The sequence below is a fragment of the Triturus cristatus genome, chromosome 12 (assembly GCF_964204655.1).
Source record: "Triturus cristatus chromosome 12, aTriCri1.1, whole genome shotgun sequence".
Lineage (NCBI taxonomy): Eukaryota > Metazoa > Chordata > Amphibia > Caudata > Salamandridae > Triturus > Triturus cristatus.
The window spans coordinates 810,335,484-810,354,648 of NC_140595.1; positions in this window are offsets into that span (position 1 = coordinate 810,335,484).

Sequence of the window (19,165 nt, forward strand, 5' to 3'; positions counted from 1 at the left end):
AAAACGACTATTTGAGATTACTGACTGCGATATCTGGACTCACTTTTACTCCTCAACAACTAAATCAGCAATAAGTAACACTTATAGTCTCTTAACCAACCTCAAATTAAACGATTGTTCTAAATTAGCTGCCAAATGGGGTAGGTTGCTAGGCACAAACGTCACATCGAAAGACATAGAACGCTCCCTATCTAATATTAACAGCTGTGTCCACTCTTCTAGCCTGAGGCTACAGCAATTTAGAACGACTTGCATGCTATATTATACACCGGAAATCATCTCCAGATGGTCTCTTAACAACCCTGCTAATGACCATACTATATGTCCCAAATGCTCGGCCCATGCAGCTGATCTGGTACACATGTTGTTTTCTTGTCCCACTCTTAAGGATTATTGGTCAGACATCCGCAAGGTTCTTGAAATCAGGTCAACCCAGCTCCCCCTATTCTCCGCCTCCTTTGTTTTACTAGATATCCATCCCACTCCTTTTTCCCAGGCTGCTCTGGCTTCAATTCTCATGTCTTGTGCTAAACTAACTTTGGCCAGAGCCTGGATTCGCCCTGACCCACCATCGGTGTGGGATTGGTGGACATTGGTAACTGAGATTTACTCAATGGAGGCTGCACTAGCCAATCTTAGGGGGACCCGGTCCTTGATGAAACACGAAAAGAATTGGGGCTCATTAATGGAATAGTGTTGCTCCTCCTTTATGCTTAATTTTGTCTATCGGGTTGGTTTTTCTTGTCTTTCCTTCCCTCTTGTGAACAAACACATGTATTAATGTATGTTTTACTCACCAGCCTGTTCAATAAAAATATCCCCCAAAAAAAAAAGAAGTGTTACTCAAAATCGCTGTCATATTCTAATGTGATGTTTTCAATACTGCATTAAACTTACCAGGTCCAAAGCTCAAGAAGCGTGCACTGGTAGAGAGTGTGAAATTGTATTGCACAGCACCGTTCTATAAAGCACTTTTTATTTCCCCTTCAAGCAGTTTGGGCTGCGCACTTGCAGAGCCTTGTACACATATCTGCTGCACTTTTAGAGCTCCTGCAGTGCTGTATGTGAAACAAATAATGCTGATGCCCGTTCACTCACAATGTTTAACTATCGATGTGTACACGAACAACATAATTCAACTCACTAACATAAAACACCACAGACATCCAATTCACACCACAGAATTTCACAAGGCACAATATTCAACAGTGCACCACATAATTAAACTCCAGTACATACCACTCCACAACACAAAATACCATTTCACATATTTACACTCCATCACGTGCAATTGCACTCCACATAATTCCAGTGCACTCAATACCACATAATTACTATCTTCATAATGCCACTGCACACCATGCCATACAATTCCACTACACAAATCCACACCACACAATTCCACAATACAAAGTTCCTCAAAATACAATTCCAATCCAAAGCACATAATTCCACTCCACACCACATACATCAACTCCAAACCAAAAAACATAGGTAAAAGATATTGTCATTTACAATGGCAATAGCTCTCACTCTCACAAATGCGAAACCTATTGCATTGTAAATGCTTGTTGCTTGATGTTGAACGGTTTTTGACTAGTCTGGCTGGGATCCTGCTAATCAGGACCCCAGTCTATCTACCTTCTCCTTTAAATTGACATACATGTACTTTGGTACACTCCAGATTGGATACTGGGGTACTCTTATAAGTCCCTAGTATATGGTACCCATGTACCCATGGCATAGATATCCCAGAGGCCTCCCCTGGGCTGAAGCATGTTTTATGCCCCCCATGGGAGGCCATGCAAAAGGGAACTACAGTTCTGCTACTGCAACCTGTGTAAGCTGGTGCTTGCTCCACTTACTTTAGATATGGGTTCACTATATCTATTGGTCACTACACTCAAAACTTGTAAGTCATCCCTATAGCAGGCCTTGTCAATCCTGAAGGCAGGGTGCAGGGTTTTATGTGAGAGGGTGCCCCTGCATGAGCAAAGCCTCTCTGCAGCCTTCGGAGACCATTCTCCCGGGTTGTCTGTGACTCAGCCGGACATATAGGTAGAGGTGCATTATAACCTTGCGGTAAATGCTATCTTGAAAACGGCTGCTTAGAAATATATTGTGTTTGGCATCAAACACCTTGGATTCAGACCTCCACACCGGTAACCGGTGTGGGAGGTATTCCACCCATCTAAAGCGAGCTACATGGGGTCACTGGTCTAGCTGGTGTCAGCCTTCTTGACCCAGAGAGCACAAAATAGATGCTGCTGACCAGAGACACATTTCTGCCTTCCTGCTGCTGAGCTAAGCTCGAGCAGAGGAAGGCAGCACAATATAGACATCCTGTCATAGGGAGGTGTGACCACCTACCATACAGGGTTTAGTGTAGTGGGTGCACTGAAAGTCTGCACCTGGGGCACATTTGGTGTCCGTGTGCATAGTCCAGTTCAAACCAGTTCTGGGAGCCATTGGCTCCAGCTCAGGCACAAAACTGGACAAAGGACATGGGAGTAACCTCCCCTCTGTCCTGCCCCTCCCCTAGGAGGGTCCCCTGAATCTGTCCAACCCTTTCCAGTGGGTACAAAAGGGCTTACCTGGCTGTAAGACTTTAGATTTTACATGGATAAGATTCTACATGAAGAAACCACTGACCTTCGACTGTCTGGACACTCTGGACTTTGTTGGACCACGACTGGGCTCAACTTCATCCCCCTTTCCGTCCGAAGCTTAGTCTATGCCCTTGCTCCATACAGGCTCTGTGCATGACCTGTGGTGCACTAAGGACAACTGAAGAATCTCCCTTGGAGTGAAGGAGTCACTCCCCTGCATAGCAGGCACCTCAACGCAACTGACCGGTCTGCTACTCCTGAGCTCCTGATGACTCCTAAGCTTTCAGCAACACAGGAGATGGGTTTCTGGAGGTCCCTGAGGTTGATCTGCCCTCTCAGCAAGTTTGAGGCCAGTATCCCTCGTGGGGACTGCACAACCCTAACCCCTGTGCACTGCATCCATTTGCAGTTGCATATGCTTGTTGGCAATTCCCGAGCTTGTACATTAGACTCCGTGTAGTCCCGACCCTGAGCAGTATTTGCACCAAAGTACCCCAGCCTCCTCGCACCGAGTGCTCTGTGGGCTGGTACTTCTGCAGTCTGACTCGAGGTCCCTTCGGGACTCCTGGTCCTTCGGCCTGTGGGTCTCCCTGAGGGTCATCTTGATTTCATTTGGACTTTCCTGGTTGCTCCAGACGTGCGCTGAGTCCCCATTGCTTGGTGAGTCCCCTGGACCTTGCTGGTCCACACCGTAACCTGTTTGACCTTCCTGCATGGGTTGCTTTTGCCAAGGCTTGCTGGTGCTCCAGCCGGACACCGACCCCTCAGCACTCGACATCCTTCGTGGGACAGCTCGCATCTGGCTCCTGATCATCTTCGACGTCTCCTGGTCCTCGTGGCTGCAGAGTTAAGCATCCCTTCTTCGCACCTGAAGCACCCAACATCAGTGGGCATTTGTCTACCGAACGCCTGGACACTCTGAAGTGACCCAGACTCTGTCCCCTCTGCTTTCAGGTTCCTTCCCTCCAGAATCCAGGCTTTGATTCCTCTGGACTCTTTTCACCATCACGGCAGCAGTACTTCTTCACAGCCCTTCATTGAGAATCATGGCAGTTTCCGACACCATCCTAGACCTATGCACCCGGCTCCTCTGGGATAGGTAACTCGGGTACTTTGGTATCCACGGATGGGGTGACTCTCTAACCTCTTAATTTCCAAAGGGTTTGCTTGAAGTCCTCCTAGAAGGGTCCTTAAACTTTCAAATTGCACTCCCGACTTTACCATAGAATTGTACGGAGCCCGCGGTCGTATTAGCACACTACACCCGTCCTCCGTGGGGTCCCTATCTACTCACCTTAGGTGGTTCCTTAGGGTCCCAGTGATTCTACGTGTTCCAGACCTTGTCTTGATCCCATTTGTGATTGTTATATCTCTATTTTAGTATATGGTTTGGCCTCCCCCTGGTGCCCACTGTGTATTGTGCTACTTACAACTGTTCTATTGATCTCGCATTGTGTGCATTGTGTTCTATCCTCGTGTAGAGGATAGTAGAGAGTGTTATATTAATAAATACATATTTTTATACAACTACTGTGTGGTTCTCCTTCACTTAGTTGATTCAGGAGGTGACATTCTGGTAAAACAAGCTGCTTTACATTCCTTCAAGATTAAGCCTGAGGGCTGCTCTCCACAGCTACCACTAGGATAGCTTTCTAGAGGTTAACTTTGACCTCATACATCATAAGGGTCGTTTGGACTGGTGCAAGGTGCCCACTTTAATTAGTGGCCATCATATACCAGGCCAACTTCTCACAGGTGGTCATAGAAGAGATTGACCAAACCAGTGGGAACATAGACGGACTACTCTTGGAGAAGGAACAACGGTGGATATACCATATGTCAACAAACAAGACAGGGTTGAATGATAATATCCTGTGGTACACGGTACTTCAGCAGTGGTGAACAATGCTCATGACACATATGTCCAAGATGTGTATATGTTACTCTCTAGTTCTTCCTATAAAACCAAACAGTGTGTTGATGCTATTCTTATACATAAGGTCCCTCTAGAGGCACTATACCAACACAGATCATAAATCAGACCCTGGGGTACGCAATACCAACACAGGTCACAGAACAGACTCTCTCAGGTCTTCATGGTTACCCTAGTGGTAACATATCATCCCTTTATACCTTTGCAATAAAATAGCATATACGGGGTTAAAAGCACCAACTCTTATCTACCCCATTACACACTTTATGAGTTACAAGCGAGAAGACAGGTGATTCTCCTCTCAGCCTTTGGTGTGAGTGCCTTACACTCACACTGTTTATTGTCACCTTTACAAATGCTGGCTGACATGGCATACCAAGAATGCCAAGGGTGAGAATCTTCCATTTACTGTGCTGGTACTCGCAGTGGATAGAATTGCCCTCTTTTTCATTTTTTATTAAGATTTACACAAAAGTATGCTTGCAGGAATCAGTCTGCTGGTCTAGGTTACAGGTCAAGTCAAAACCACTCCTTTCAGGAGAGGTACCATAATGCCAGAAAACCAATGAGGTGCCATAATGCCAGACCACCAATGAGATTCCTGAACCACTCCCAGCCACGTCGTCATGACAGCACGGACTGAGAAGCCCAATCACACACGCCGCATGGGCAGCACTCAGCCATGCTGTTAAAAGGACCACCGAGTCCAATCACGTGTGCAGCTAGATCATTCCCGGAAGTGCCTCCGATCAGTCGACTATGACTACTTAGTCTGACTGAACGGCATAACGGGCAAGATGCGAGGCTCAGGAGGAGGAGATAGAGTGAATCAGAGGGTGAGATGCCTTGATGTAGTAAGCCAGGGGGAATTGGGGGCAGTTCAGACTAAGCCCAAGATACCATGGACGGTTTTGACTAACCCTTATTCCAAAAATGATATCCTACTAGAGTGTGACGACAGTGTCCACCCCCTTGAAGCCACCATGTTGTGAAGAAATCCTATACAACAAGTTGGTCCTGACTCAGGATACATATTTAAATTGTAAATATGTGTGACACAAGCTTGAAATCATGTGGTGCATGACCAGCTGACATAGTGCTGCCATTACTATTATATATAGGCACTGCCTGCCATATATCCACAGCATGATTCCGAATGCGGTGGTACAGTGACAATGTGTGCTGGAGGTTCCAGCATGTGTGGGGCATAGTGCATGACCTTTATGCTCCACTTGTGCTATGCCAATGTTACCTGTTTTGAAATGCTATCCACATAACCACACTGTTAACTCCTTTTATATTTCATTAACAGAAATTGTCGCAAGAGGTGATTCCTTCATTGTAGATTTGAATTTAAGCTTACTCCTCATGTCTTATCATGCATGCAGCATTTTCCGGTCCTGAGGAAAGCCATATTGACCCACAGGGGCGCAGAGTAAAGATGCCTTAAACATGTTGACCATAAGTCTTGAAAATCTACAAAAAGAGGAACAGAGGGCAAATAAAGGTCCAGCACACACGCCCCCAGCATTTTAAGTATACACAAAGGTGTTTAGTTTCTATTGTAAGGGAGCTAGAAGTGGGGAGCTTAAATGGGCAGCTTAAAAATAACTCCGGCAAAGAGCCCCCTGCGGGGCCGTTAGGCATTGCAGCGCCAGCCCAACGAGGAGCTGCCATATGATGAAGCATGACACCTCTTGGGGTGTGTGAGGGCCCTTGTTCCTGATGGATCAGGTCCCCTGACTCAATTCATCAGGTCCTCCGACCTTAGTTCTTTTCCACCTTCTATTTCCATCTAGCTCCCTTACAATAGGAACTGCACACCTTTGTGAATACTTGACCAGCTCCTGGCAGCTAGGGTGCTACTATGAAAGACCACTCTGCAGTAGCAGGGGCCTGTGACAGCCATCTTGGGAGAAGGGGGCACCTGCACCTTAACACTGAATGGCAATGAAAAGGCGCCCGGAGACCTAGTCCAACATAAAAATGAGGGTGGAAAAAATGAGGCACAATACAAAAATAGAAGGGGAGACCACCCTAGGGCTGACAGGTCCAACAAACAACAAACCTATTCAAACAATACTTCTTATATTTCTTAATATTTGCAGATTAATCTCTCATATTTGCCACTAAATTAACTTTCTCAAATTCAGCTATTGTTGTGTAGACAAACTGGTATCTTCAAGCGACAAAATTGAAAAATAACTTGACATAACACCACTAGTTCAATTGGGTCAGCTTTGAACCCCAGTCTACAAAGACATACTAATCAGCTTTTCTGCCACTACGCTATCTCAATCACTCAGATGCCTCTAATATCACTGTGTAAAATCAAAGAAGCTCTGCATAAAAGATTATGTTACATTAATTATTATTTTTTTCCATTACAAAAGTGCTTTAAGGACACCAGTAAATGTTTAAACTGGATCATATGTCTTTGGAGACTGGGGCTTGATAGAGTTCAAGTAGCAATGGTATTTTAAGTTATTTTTAAATTTGTAGGTCAACGACTAAAGTTTTTCAAAAATATAATAGCTGGTTTTGTTGGTCTTTACAAATACGCTTATCTACTTTATAGTATAATGGAGCAAAAAAGAAAGATTCTTTAAAACTTCTTTCAGGAGTATTTGTATGCAGAAGAGCTGTGATGGAGACAATGTAGTGGCTGTGAGGCAGATTAGCATGTTTTTGTAGACTGGGTTCGAATCTGACCCAGTCTAACTAGAGGAGCCTGCCTCGCCATCACTGGAGCTGCTGTCTCTCGGTGAGGCACTCAGAAGTGTTACTCAATATGGCATTAATTAGTGACAACCTACTAAAACATAGCACGATGATCCTATGCCCTCGAATCTCATCGGATCACAACGCAATAATCTTAGCAATCACTACACCACACATCAGGGTCCCTCCCAGACCATTTTCCTTCCCCAGGTACTTACTCTCAGACGTACAATTTGTGACACAGCTTAAATCACACTTGACCGAATTCCTGTATATTAATATCGAATCTGCTTTTTGCCTCACGGTCTGGGACGCCTGCAAAGCGGGTATTAGGGGGTTCACCCAAGCTTATGTGATCAGAAAAAACACCGAACACAGAAAGCACAAGGCACAGATCATCTCAAAAATTGCATCTCAAGAAGAAACCTTGGCTTCCGCACTTCGATTAAATTCACCTGGGATTACAGAGATTAGTCTTAAACTCTGCTCACTCAAGAACGAGGCTAAAAAGAAATTCATCCAAAAGAGCAGCGCAAACATTCACAAATACAAGATTTCACAATATGATAGTGGAGACAAGATTGGCAAAACTCTCGCCTATAAGGTTGCCGAGGATAGAGCCCATACACTGATCACAAGCATCCGGGGCAGCAATGGTAACATTTTTAATCAACAGACAGAAATAGTAGAACAATTCGCGGATTATTATAGTACATTATACACTCCAGAAAGCATTCCCAATCTAGAAGCAATTCAAGACTACGTCGATAAGTTCTTAACCAACCCAGAGTCTAACACAATGCAAGAATCGATGTCAGACATTATTACAGGAGCCGAATTACATCAGGCAATAGAACTACTACCAGCAGGGAAAGCTGCAGGGGAGGACACAATCCCTTTGGAGATTTACAAAATCTGCATTGCCGAACTGGGACCTTTGCTACTGGAGGTTATACAAGCTGTTGGTCGTAACGGAAAGGCCCCAAAATCATGGAACAGGGCAAAAATAATATTCTTTCTGAAAAAGAACAAACCAAAGGAGGAGAGAGGATCATACCGACCTATATCGCTGATCAATACCGATGCCAAAATATTCGCTAAAATATTAGCTATAAGACTGTCCCCCTTCCTGCCTCTAATTGTTAACCCCCAACAACATGGGTTTATAACAGGGAGGGACACAACAGCACATGTAAATATGGCTATCACGGCATTTGACGTAGCAGAGACAGAATCCACCCCGCTCGGCATGATTTTATTAGATGCCGAGAAGGCTTTTGACCGAGTGGGCTGGGACTACCTCTGGTGTGTCTCTCTAAGCTGGGCTTCGGGGGGCAATTCTTACGAGCTATACAGGCTTTGTATGATAACCCAACAGCCTATACATCCTATGGGGGCCTGTCCTCTCAAGAGTTTCCAATTTTACGAGGTACTCGCCAGGGCTGCCCTCTCTCGCCTCTTTTATTCGCCCTCTCATTGGAACCATTCCTGCATGCTCTCCAGTTACAAACCCAAATCACTCCTTTTAGGTGAGGCACCCAAACACTAAAAATAACTGCATATGCCGACGATATCGCGGTCTACTCACAGGATATTGTGGCGGCACTTCAAGGCATAGTTTCTGAGGCCGAAAAATTCGGGATTGTCTCCGGTTATAAGCTTAACTTACAGAAGACCCAAATCATAGCCAATTATACTCCTGCCGTCACAGTTCCTGAGATTTGCAAAAGCGCCACCTATTTAGGTGTTAAGCTAACGGCTAAAATTCAAGAAATCAACAACATAAACTACAATGCACTAGTTAAATCTACCATTTCACTATTAAAAAAATGGCACAGATTACCACTGAATATCATCGGCAGAATTAACTTAATCAAGATGAAGGTACTACCTAAATTCATGTACTTATTCCGCTCTATTCCGTTGGCCCTAAACAATTCGTTTTTTAAACAGCTAGACGGTGCATTTAGTAGCTTTATATGGGGCTATAAAAAAGCGAGGAGGTCATTGAATTCTTTGAAAAACAACACAAACTTGGGAGGGCTTAACTTTCCCGATTTTAAATTATATTTTTGGTCTGCTTTTGTTTTTCGTATTCGTTCGTTATTAAACCAGGGCGGAGCATCTTTTTTTAATTCTTTTATGTTAAAACATGATGCTAATATGTTCTTACTACGAGTCAATGACCCCAACTACTTCAAAAGAGTAAAATTCAAGACCGCAAGAGATATAGCAAAGATTTGGGATAACATACTTATTTTCTGCAAAACTACTTTTTTTCATCCAAAACTACTGCTGTGGGGCAACCCGGGTCTTCCGGGAATCTTGAACGAACACAATTCTCAAAGCTGGGCAAGATGGGGTATTAGGCACTTAGGGGACTTATACGGCATGCAAGGCCTGTTAGACTTTAACACACTTAAACTGCTTTATGGCCTCCCGGAATCTATGAGATTTAAACATCGACAGATACATGATTATCTGGTGAACAAAAAACGACTATTTGAGATTACTGACTGCGATATCTGGACTCACTTTTACTCCTCAACAACTAAATCAGCAATAAGTAACACTTATAGTCTCTTAACCAACCTCAAATTAAACGATTGTTCTAAATTAGCTGCCAAATGGGGTAGGTTGCTAGGCACAAACGTCACATCGAAAGACATAGAACGCTCCCTATCTAATATTAACAGCTGTGTCCACTCTTCTAGCTTGAGGCTACAGCAATTTAGAACGACTTGCATGCTATATTATACACCGGAAATCATCTCCAGATGGTCTCTTAACAACCCTGCTAATGACCATACTAAATGTCCCAAATGCTCGGCCCATGCAGCTGATCTGGTACACATGTTGTTTTCTTGTCCCACTCTTAAGGATTATTGGTCAGACATCCGCAAGGTTCTTGAAATCAGGTCAACCCAGCTCCCCCTATTCTCCGCCTCCTTTGTTTTACTAGATATCCATCCCACTCCTTTTTCCCAGGCTGCTCTGGCTTCAATTCTCATGTCTTGTGCTAAACTAACTTTGGCCAGAGCCTGGATTCGCCCTGACCCACCATCGGTGTGGGATTGGTGGACATTGGTAACTGAGATTTACTCAATGGAGGCTGCACTAGCCAATCTTAGGGGGACCCGGTCCTTGATGAAACACGAAAAGAATTGGGGCTCATTAATGGAATAGTGTTGCTCCTCCTTTATGCTTAATTTTGTCTATCGGGTTGGTTTTTCTTGTCTTTCCTTCCCTCTTGTGAACAAACACATGTATTAATGTATGTTTTACTCACCAGCCTGTTCAATAAAAATATCCCCCAAAAAAAAAAGAAGTGTTACTCAAAATCGCTGTCATATTCTAATGTGATGTTTTCAATACTGCATTAAACTTACCAGGTCCAAAGCTCAAGAAGCGTGCACTGGTAGAGAGTGTGAAATTGTATTGCACAGCACCGTTCTATAAAGCACTTTTTATTTCCCCTTCAAGCAGTTTGGTCTGCGCACTTGCAGAGCCTTGTACACATATCTGCTGCACTTTTAGAGCTCCTGCAGTGCTGTATGTGAAACAAATAATGCTGATGCCCGTTCACTCACAATGTTTAACTATCGATGTGTACACGAACAACATAATTCAACTCACTAACATAAAACACCACAGACATCCAATTCACACCACAGAATTTCACAAGGCACAATATTCAACAGTGCACCACATAATTAAACTCCAGTACATACCACTCCACAACACAAAATACCATTTCACATATTTACACTCCATCACGTGCAATTGCACTCCACATAATTCCAGTGCACTCAATACCACATAATTACTATCTTCATAATGCCACTGCACACCATGCCATACAATTCCACTACACAAATCCACACCACACAATTCCACAATACAAAGTTCCTCAAAATACAATTCCAATCCAAAGCACATAATTCCACTCCACACCACATACATCAACTCCAAACCAAAAAACATAGGTAAAAGATATTGTCATTTACAATGGCAATAGCTCTCACTCTCACAAATGCGAAACCTATTGCATTGTAAATGCTTGTTGCTTGATGTTGAACGGTGTTTGACTAGTCTGGCTGGGATCCTGCTAATCAGGACCCCAGTCTATCTACCTTCTCCTTTAAATTGACATACATGTACTTTGGTACACTCCAGATTGGATACTGGGGTACTCTTATAAGTTCCTAGTATATGGTACCCATGTACCCATGGCATAGATATCCCAGAGGCCTCCCCTGGGCTGAAGCATGTTTTATGCCACCCATGGGAGGCCATGCAAAAGGGAACTACAGTTCTGCTACTGCAACCTGTGTAAGCTGGTGCTTGCTCCACTTACTTTAGATATGGGTTCACTATATCTATTGGTCACTACACTCAAAACTTGTAAGTCATCCCTATAGCAGGCCTTGTCAATCCTGAAGGCAGGGTGCAGGGTTTTATGTGAGAGGGTGCCCCTGCATGAGCAAAGCCTCTCTGCAGCCTTCGGAGACCATTCTCCCGGGTTGTCTGTGACTCAGCCGGACATATAGGTAGAGGTGCATTATAACCTTGCGGTAAATGCTATCTTGAAAACGGCTGCTTAGAAATATATTGTGTTTGGCATCAAACACCTTGGATTCAGACCTCCACACCGGTAACCGGTGTGGGAGGTATTCCACCCATCTAAAGCGAGCTACATGGGGTCACTGGTCTAGCTGGTGTCAGCCTTCTTGACCCAGAGAGCACAAAATAGATGCTGCTGACCAGAGACACATTTCTGCCTTCCTGCTGCTGAGCTAAGCTCGAGCAGAGGAAGGCAGCACAATATAGACATCCTGTCATAGGGAGGTGTGACCACCTACCATACAGGGTTTAGTGTAGTGGGTGCACTGAAAGTCTGCACCTGGGGCACATTTGGTGTCCGTGTGCATAGTCCAGTTCAAACCAGTTCTGGGAGCCATTGGCTCCAGCTCAGGCACAAAACTGGACAAAGGACATGGGAGTAACCTCCCCTCTGTCCTGCCCCTCCCCTAGGAGGGTCCCCTGAATCTGTCCAACCCTTTCCAGTGGGTACAAAAGGGCTTACCTGGCTGTAAGACTTTAGATTTTACATGGATAAGATTCTACATGAAGAAACCACTGACCTTCGACTGTCTGGACACTCTGGACTTTGTTGGACCACGACTGGGCTCAACTTCATCCCCCTTTCCGTCCGAAGCTTAGTCTATGCCCTTGCTCCATACAGGCTCTGTGCATGACCTGTGGTGCACTAAGGACAACTGAAGAATCTCCCTTGGAGTGAAGGAGTCACTCCCCTGCATAGCAGGCACCTCAACGCAACTGACCGGTCTGCTACTCCTGAGCTCCTGATGACTCCTAAGCTTTCAGCAACACAGGAGATGGGTTTCTGGAGGTCCCTGAGGTTGATCTGCCCTCTCAGCAAGTTTGAGGCCAGTATCCCTCGTGGGGACTGCACAACCCTAACCCCTGTGCACTGCATCCATTTGCAGTTGCATATGCTTGTTGGCAATTCCCGAGCTTGTACATTAGACTCCGTGTAGTCCCGACCCTGAGCAGTATTTGCACCAAAGTACCCCAGCCTCCTCGCACCGAGTGCTCTGTGGGCTGGTACTTCTGCAGTCTGACTCGAGGTCCCTTCGGGACTCCTGGTCCTTCGGCCTGTGGGTCTCCCTGAGGGTCATCTTGATTTCATTTGGACTTTCCTGGTTGCTCCAGACGTGCGCTGAGTCCCCATTGCTTGGTGAGTCCCCTGGACCTTGCTGGTCCACACCGTAACCTGTTTGACCTTCCTGCATGGGTTGCTTTTGCCAAGGCTTGCTGGTGCTCCAGCCGGACACCGACCCCTCAGCACTCGACATCCTTCGTGGGACAGCTCGCATCTGGCTCCTGATCATCTTCGACGTCTCCTGGTCCTCGTGGCTGCAGAGTTAAGCATCCCTTCTTCGCACCTGAAGCACCCAACATCAGTGGGCATTTGTCTACCGAACGCCTGGACACTCTGAAGTGACCCAGACTCTGTCCCCTCTGCTTTCAGGTTCCTTCCCTCCAGAATCCAGGCTTTGATTCCTCTGGACTCTTTTCACCATCACGGCAGCAGTACTTCTTCACAGCCCTTCATTGAGAATCATGGCAGTTTCCGACACCATCCTAGACCTATGCACCCGGCTCCTCTGGGATAGGTAACTCGGGTACTTTGGTATCCACGGATGGGGTGACTCTCTAACCTCTTAATTTCCAAAGGGTTTGCTTGAAGTCCTCCTAGAAGGGTCCTTAAACTTTCTGTTGGACCCGGCCTCGCAGAACGGCCCTCCGTGCACCCGCACCACCGAAACCTGGTACCTGCAGCCCCAACCACCCGGCCCAGCCGGTCCTTCCTACCAGAACACCCGCACCCGGCCCGGACATCCCCGTCCATGGCCTCTCTCCTTTCGGCCACCCCGGGCCCGCATGCCCACTTCATGCGTCAAGATGGCCGCCCGGCCCCAGCGCGACCCTGGCCTAGAGGCGCCACTCCGGCTGGAGGACATCACACTTCCAGGGGGATGAGAGAGGGAGGAGCAGTTTCTATCGCACCTCTGGACTCCCCTGGGACGATGGGTTTCGATCGGCCCTCCGGCCTCCCTGAGAGCTGGCTCCACGCCTGCTGGGTGTCTGGGACTCCTCCCGGCCCGGCCCTGAACGAGATCAAAAGACAATAGCAGGAAACCCCGACAAGCGACCCCCAGGTGACAAGACCCCTGCCTCCACCGACCCCGGACATCAAAGAGGGGTCGACCTATAACAAGGGGTGCTCCGGGTCGGTCCGGCAGATTCGACGCTGGAACAACGTAAGCCTGCTGAGTGACTCGCGGCTCCTGAAAGATCGTAACATCTCTGAACTTGCGCCTAGCCTGCTGAGTGACTCGCGGCTCCTGAAAGATCGTAACATCTCTGAACTTGCGCCTAGCCTGCTGAGTGACTCGCGGCTCCTGAAAGATCGTAACATCTCTGAACTTGCGCCTAAGCCTGCTGAGTGACTCGCGGCTCCTGGAAGATCGTAACATCTCCGAACTTGTGCCTAAGCCTGCTGAGAGACTCGCGGCTCCTTGAAGATCGTACACCTCCGGACCTGTACCTGAGCCCGCTGAGTGACTCGCGGCTCCCCCAGATTCTCACGGTCCCGCCGGACCCCGACTACGACCCCGTATCCCCCGGCTCGAGGATTGTGAGCTGTGCGCCGGATACGTCCCTGCTTGAACTTTTGCCAAAGACTGTCCCGCTACCCCCCTACCTTTCCGAGACTCTTGAACCCGTGCACACCGTGTACATATTTGCCGTGATAACCTACTTGATAAAGATTGTTTCTGAGAATAACCGGTGTGATTACTCTGTGTCGTGTGGCGCCAGAAGTACGATCCTAGCTGCGAGATTCCTCCCCCTGGGGAGTCTCCCGCCAGTGCCCGGCTACGATACTTTGAGGGTGGGTCTCAGGGTAGTCAGGACCCCCTTTCCGGGCTCCTCTGAGGTCGCCGTCTAACATTGGTGGCAAGCGACGGGATTCGGGCCCATCACCTAGAGATCGTACCGTGAACAACGGACGCACCACCGACAAGGATGGCAGAAGGAAGCGCCATGAGCCCCGCAGAAACCAACGCCAACAGGGTGTTCCAGATGGAGCATCTAGAAGAATATACACACAAGGAGCTGAAGCAGTTTTGCAAAGAACTTAAAATCGCTACCACTGGTCTCAACACGAAGGAAGATTTGCAGAAAGCACTGAAAACTTGGGTGGAGACCGGGGCCTCCCGCCCGGAAGGCACGGGGGAGCGCCCCGACGAAACCGAACCTCCCCAAAGTGAAAGCAGCAGCAATCAGGTGCGGGGAGGCGTACCAGACGGGGGCTTCTCCCCAGAAGAACTCGCGGACAGAGAGAGAAGCCGCAATCATGAACTAGAGCTGGCCAAACTCAAAATTGAGGGCGAGTTGAAGTTAGCGGAAAAAAAGCTAGCGGTAGAACAAATGCGTGTACAAGGCGAACTGGAGGAGAAAAAGCTCCAACGGGAGCACGAAGGAAGGAAGCTCCAGCTGGAGCACGAACGCAGCTTAAAGGAACTCGAGCTCAAGGCCCGAAACGAGGAAGGGAGGCCCCCAAGTAACCGAGAGACGGTCTCCCCAGCGGAACAGAAGGTCCACATCCCGAAGGATGTGGTCAAGGAATATTATAAAAACGATGACATTCAGCAATGGTTTCGGGCCTACGAGGTCGCCATGACCTCCCATCGGATCCCGGAGAAGGACTGGGGGGCGGGGTTGTGGGGGCGGTTTCTGAGCGAAGGAAGGGACACCCTGCTCGACCTACCCCTCTCCCTGCAGACCTCCTACAGCCACATGAAAGAGGCTCTACTCACAAGATACGGCCTCACCCCAGAAATGTACCGTCAACGGTTCCGGGACTGCAGGAAGATCCCGGGCACCACATGGGTGGAATATGTAAACTTTTTCAGTCGGGCCTTCGATGGGTGGACCAAGGGCAGCAAGGTCACCACCCTGGCCGAACTCACTGATCTCATGTTGTGGGAACATCTAGCTGCGAACTGCTTCGTAGAACTACGTCAGCATCTGCTGGACAGTAAGCTCACAGATCCCCGGAAGCTGGCTGTGGAGGCCGACCGCTGGACCAACACCCGGGTCTCCCGGGGCATGGTAGGAGAGTACCCCCGAACCAGTCAGGGACCACCCCGCCAGAGAGGAGGAGGGAACCAGGGGGGGCCGAGAGAGTCCCAGCCTAGCCCCCCGAAGACACCACCTCCACCTTTCCCGGCGCCCCCTCCACCAGTAACCGGGCCCCCTGGGAAACGGGGACACCGGGTGACCGTCACATGTTTTCGCTGCCAGAAACCCGGGCACTACGCCAATGACCCAGAGTGCCCCATGGCCCCCCAAGTCCCCCCGACGAGACAGATAGCCAACGTAGCCCTGGGGGAGGGGGTAGAGGAAGCCGAAGAGTGGGAACCCGCAGCAATGGCCCTAGTATCCCTGGGAGATAGGGAGATGATCCCTGGTAGCCTCCTCCCCTCCAACACCCAGAAGTATGGGCAGCTTGTCAAAATCAATGGCCACCAAGTAGAGGCCCTGCGAGACACCGGGGCCAGTATCACCGGTGTCCTCAGGCACCTAGTCCCCGAAGAGCAGATCCTCCCCAACGTCTTTTGCCCTGTGATATCCGCAGACAATAGAGAGAGCATGTGCCAGGTAGCCCTGGTGCCATTTGAGTGGGGGGGGGTGAGAGGCAAACTCAAGGTGGCCGTAAGAACCTCCCAGCCGGTCGACTGCCTTTTAGGGAACGACCTAGAGAGTTCCCCATGGAAGCACGTAGAGCGTAAGGCCCACCTGGGAATGATGGGACTCCCCGAGTGGGTGTGCGCCACCACCCGATCTATGTCCGCCCGACTCACTCCCCAGAGGGAGGTCGAGAGCACCCCGATCGAAGAGATCAGAACAGTCCCCGCCGAGGGTCCTTCCGTCCCCCCATCAGAAGGGTCCGTCGCTAGCGATGAACCCACACCATCCGACCCGGACCCAGTCCCTGAGCTAGGCGATCTACCCGAGTTGGCCCAATGGCGCCACGAGGGCGGACCCACTCGGGAGGAGTTTTGCAGGGAGCAAGCCACTTGTCCTTCCCTGGTCGGGCTGCGGCGCCAAGCCGAGGGCCAAGCCGCAGGTGACCAGACCGGGACGCACCGAATCTATTGGGAGAATAGCATCCTGTACAGTGAGCAGAAGTCGGTGGAGCTGGGATCGGGACGGGTACTGGTGGTACCCCTCCGCTTCCGAGGTTTCCTCCTGGGTTTAGCCCACGACGTCCCCCTCGCCGGTCACCTGGGACAGGACAAGACGTACAACCGTCTTGTGACCCATTTTTACTGGCCTAAGATGAGAGCAGCGGTAGAGGCCCATTGCAAGTCCTGCCCCACGTGCCAGGCTAGTGGAAAGAGTGGAGGGAAACTCAAGGCTCCCCTCCAACCCTTCCCGGTCGTCAGTACCCCCTTCGAACGAGTCGGGATCGACATCGTGGGACCACTGGACCCCCCCACCTCCCAAGGCCACCGTTTTATCTTGGTCCTAGTGGACCACGCCACCCGCTACCCAGAGGCTATCCCCCTGCGCACCATTACGGCCCCTGTGGTGGGCCGGGCCCTGATGGGGATCTTTTCCAGGGTGGGGTTTCCCCGCGAGGTCGTGAGCGATCGCGGCACTAATTTTATCTCAAAGTATATGACGTCCCTGTGGCGACAATGTGGGGTGTCCTATAAGTTCACCACCCCGTACCATCCCCAAGGAAACGGCCTAGTAGAAAGATTTAATAGGACCTTGAAAGGGATGATCGCTGGCCTAGACGAACCCCTCCGGCGGAAGTGGGACGTCCTGCTCCCTTGCCTATTGTTCGCGTATAGAGAGGTCCCCCAGAAGTCCCTAGGATTCAGCCCGTTTGAGTTACTCTATGGGCACCCCGTCCGAGGTCCCCTCAGTTTGGTAAAGGAAGAGTGGGAGGCGGCACCCCAGACCACCCCCCGAGATGTGTTCCAATACGTCTTGGCCCTCCGGAACCAGACCAGGAAGTTCCGAGAACTGGCCGAGGCCAACCTGGAGGCGAGTCAAGAAGAGATGAAACGCTGGTACGACCAGAATGCCACTCTGGTTGAGTTCCAGCCGGGCCAGCAGGTGTGGGTCATGGCCCCCGTGAAGCCTGGCGCCCTCCAGGACCGATGGACTGGGCCGTACAAGGTGGTGGAGCGAAAGAGTCCAGTTACGTACTTGGTGGACGTCCAGTCGCCCCGGGACCCCCTCCGGGTCCTGCATGTGAACCGACTCAAGCCTCACTTCGTGCGGACAGAACTGAGCCTCCTGCTGGCCACCGATGACGGGGCCGAAGATGAGTCGGATCCCCTCCCGGACCTCCTGTGTGTCAAGGAGCAGGATGGCTCCGTGGAGGGAGTGAATCTTTCCCCAGCCCTCACGGCCCAACAACAAGCGGACTGCCGCCAGCTCCTAAGACAATTTGCCGACCTCTTCTCTCTGACCCCCCGGGTCACCAACTGGTGTGTTCATGACGTGGACACCGGGGACAGCCCGCCGGTGAGACACCGAGCCTACCGGGTTCCTGACCGGGTCCGGGCCTGCATTCAAGATGAAGTCTCGAAGATGCTGACCCTGGGGGTGATTGAGCCCTCTGACAGTCCCTGGGCCAGCCCCGTGGTCCTGGTCCCGAAGGCAGCGGCCCCCGGTGTCGCCCCCGAGCTCCGATTCTGCGTGGATTACCGGGGGCTCAATGACGTTACCCGAGCCGATGCCCACCCCATTCCACGAGCCGACGAACTCATTGACCGACTAGGGGCAGCTCGGTTCCTCAGCACATTCGACCTCACCTGCGGATACTGGCAGATTGCGCTCACCGAAGGGGCCAAGGAGCGGTCCGCTTTCTCCACCCCCGACGGGCACTACCGCTTCCGCGTGATGCCCTTCGGGATGAAAAATGCCCCGGCCACTTTCCAGCGACTGGTGAATAGGGTCCTGGCCGGGTTGGAACAGTTCAGCGCGGCATATCTAGACGATATCGCCGTCTTCAGTTCGGAGTGGAGTGAGCATCTCCAGCACCTCCGGAGGGTGCTAACCGCCCTGCGCCAGGCAGGCCTCACAGTAAAAGCTAGCAAGTGCCAGATCGGGCAAGGCTCCGTAGTCTACCTGGGGCACCGGGTCGGGAGCGGCCAGGTAGCCCCTCTACAACCAAAGATCGACGCCATCCTGGCCTGGGAACCACCCATCACCCAGACGGAGGTCCGAGCCTTCCTGGGACTCACAGGATACTACCGACGCTTCATTCGGGGATATGGCAGCCTGGTCG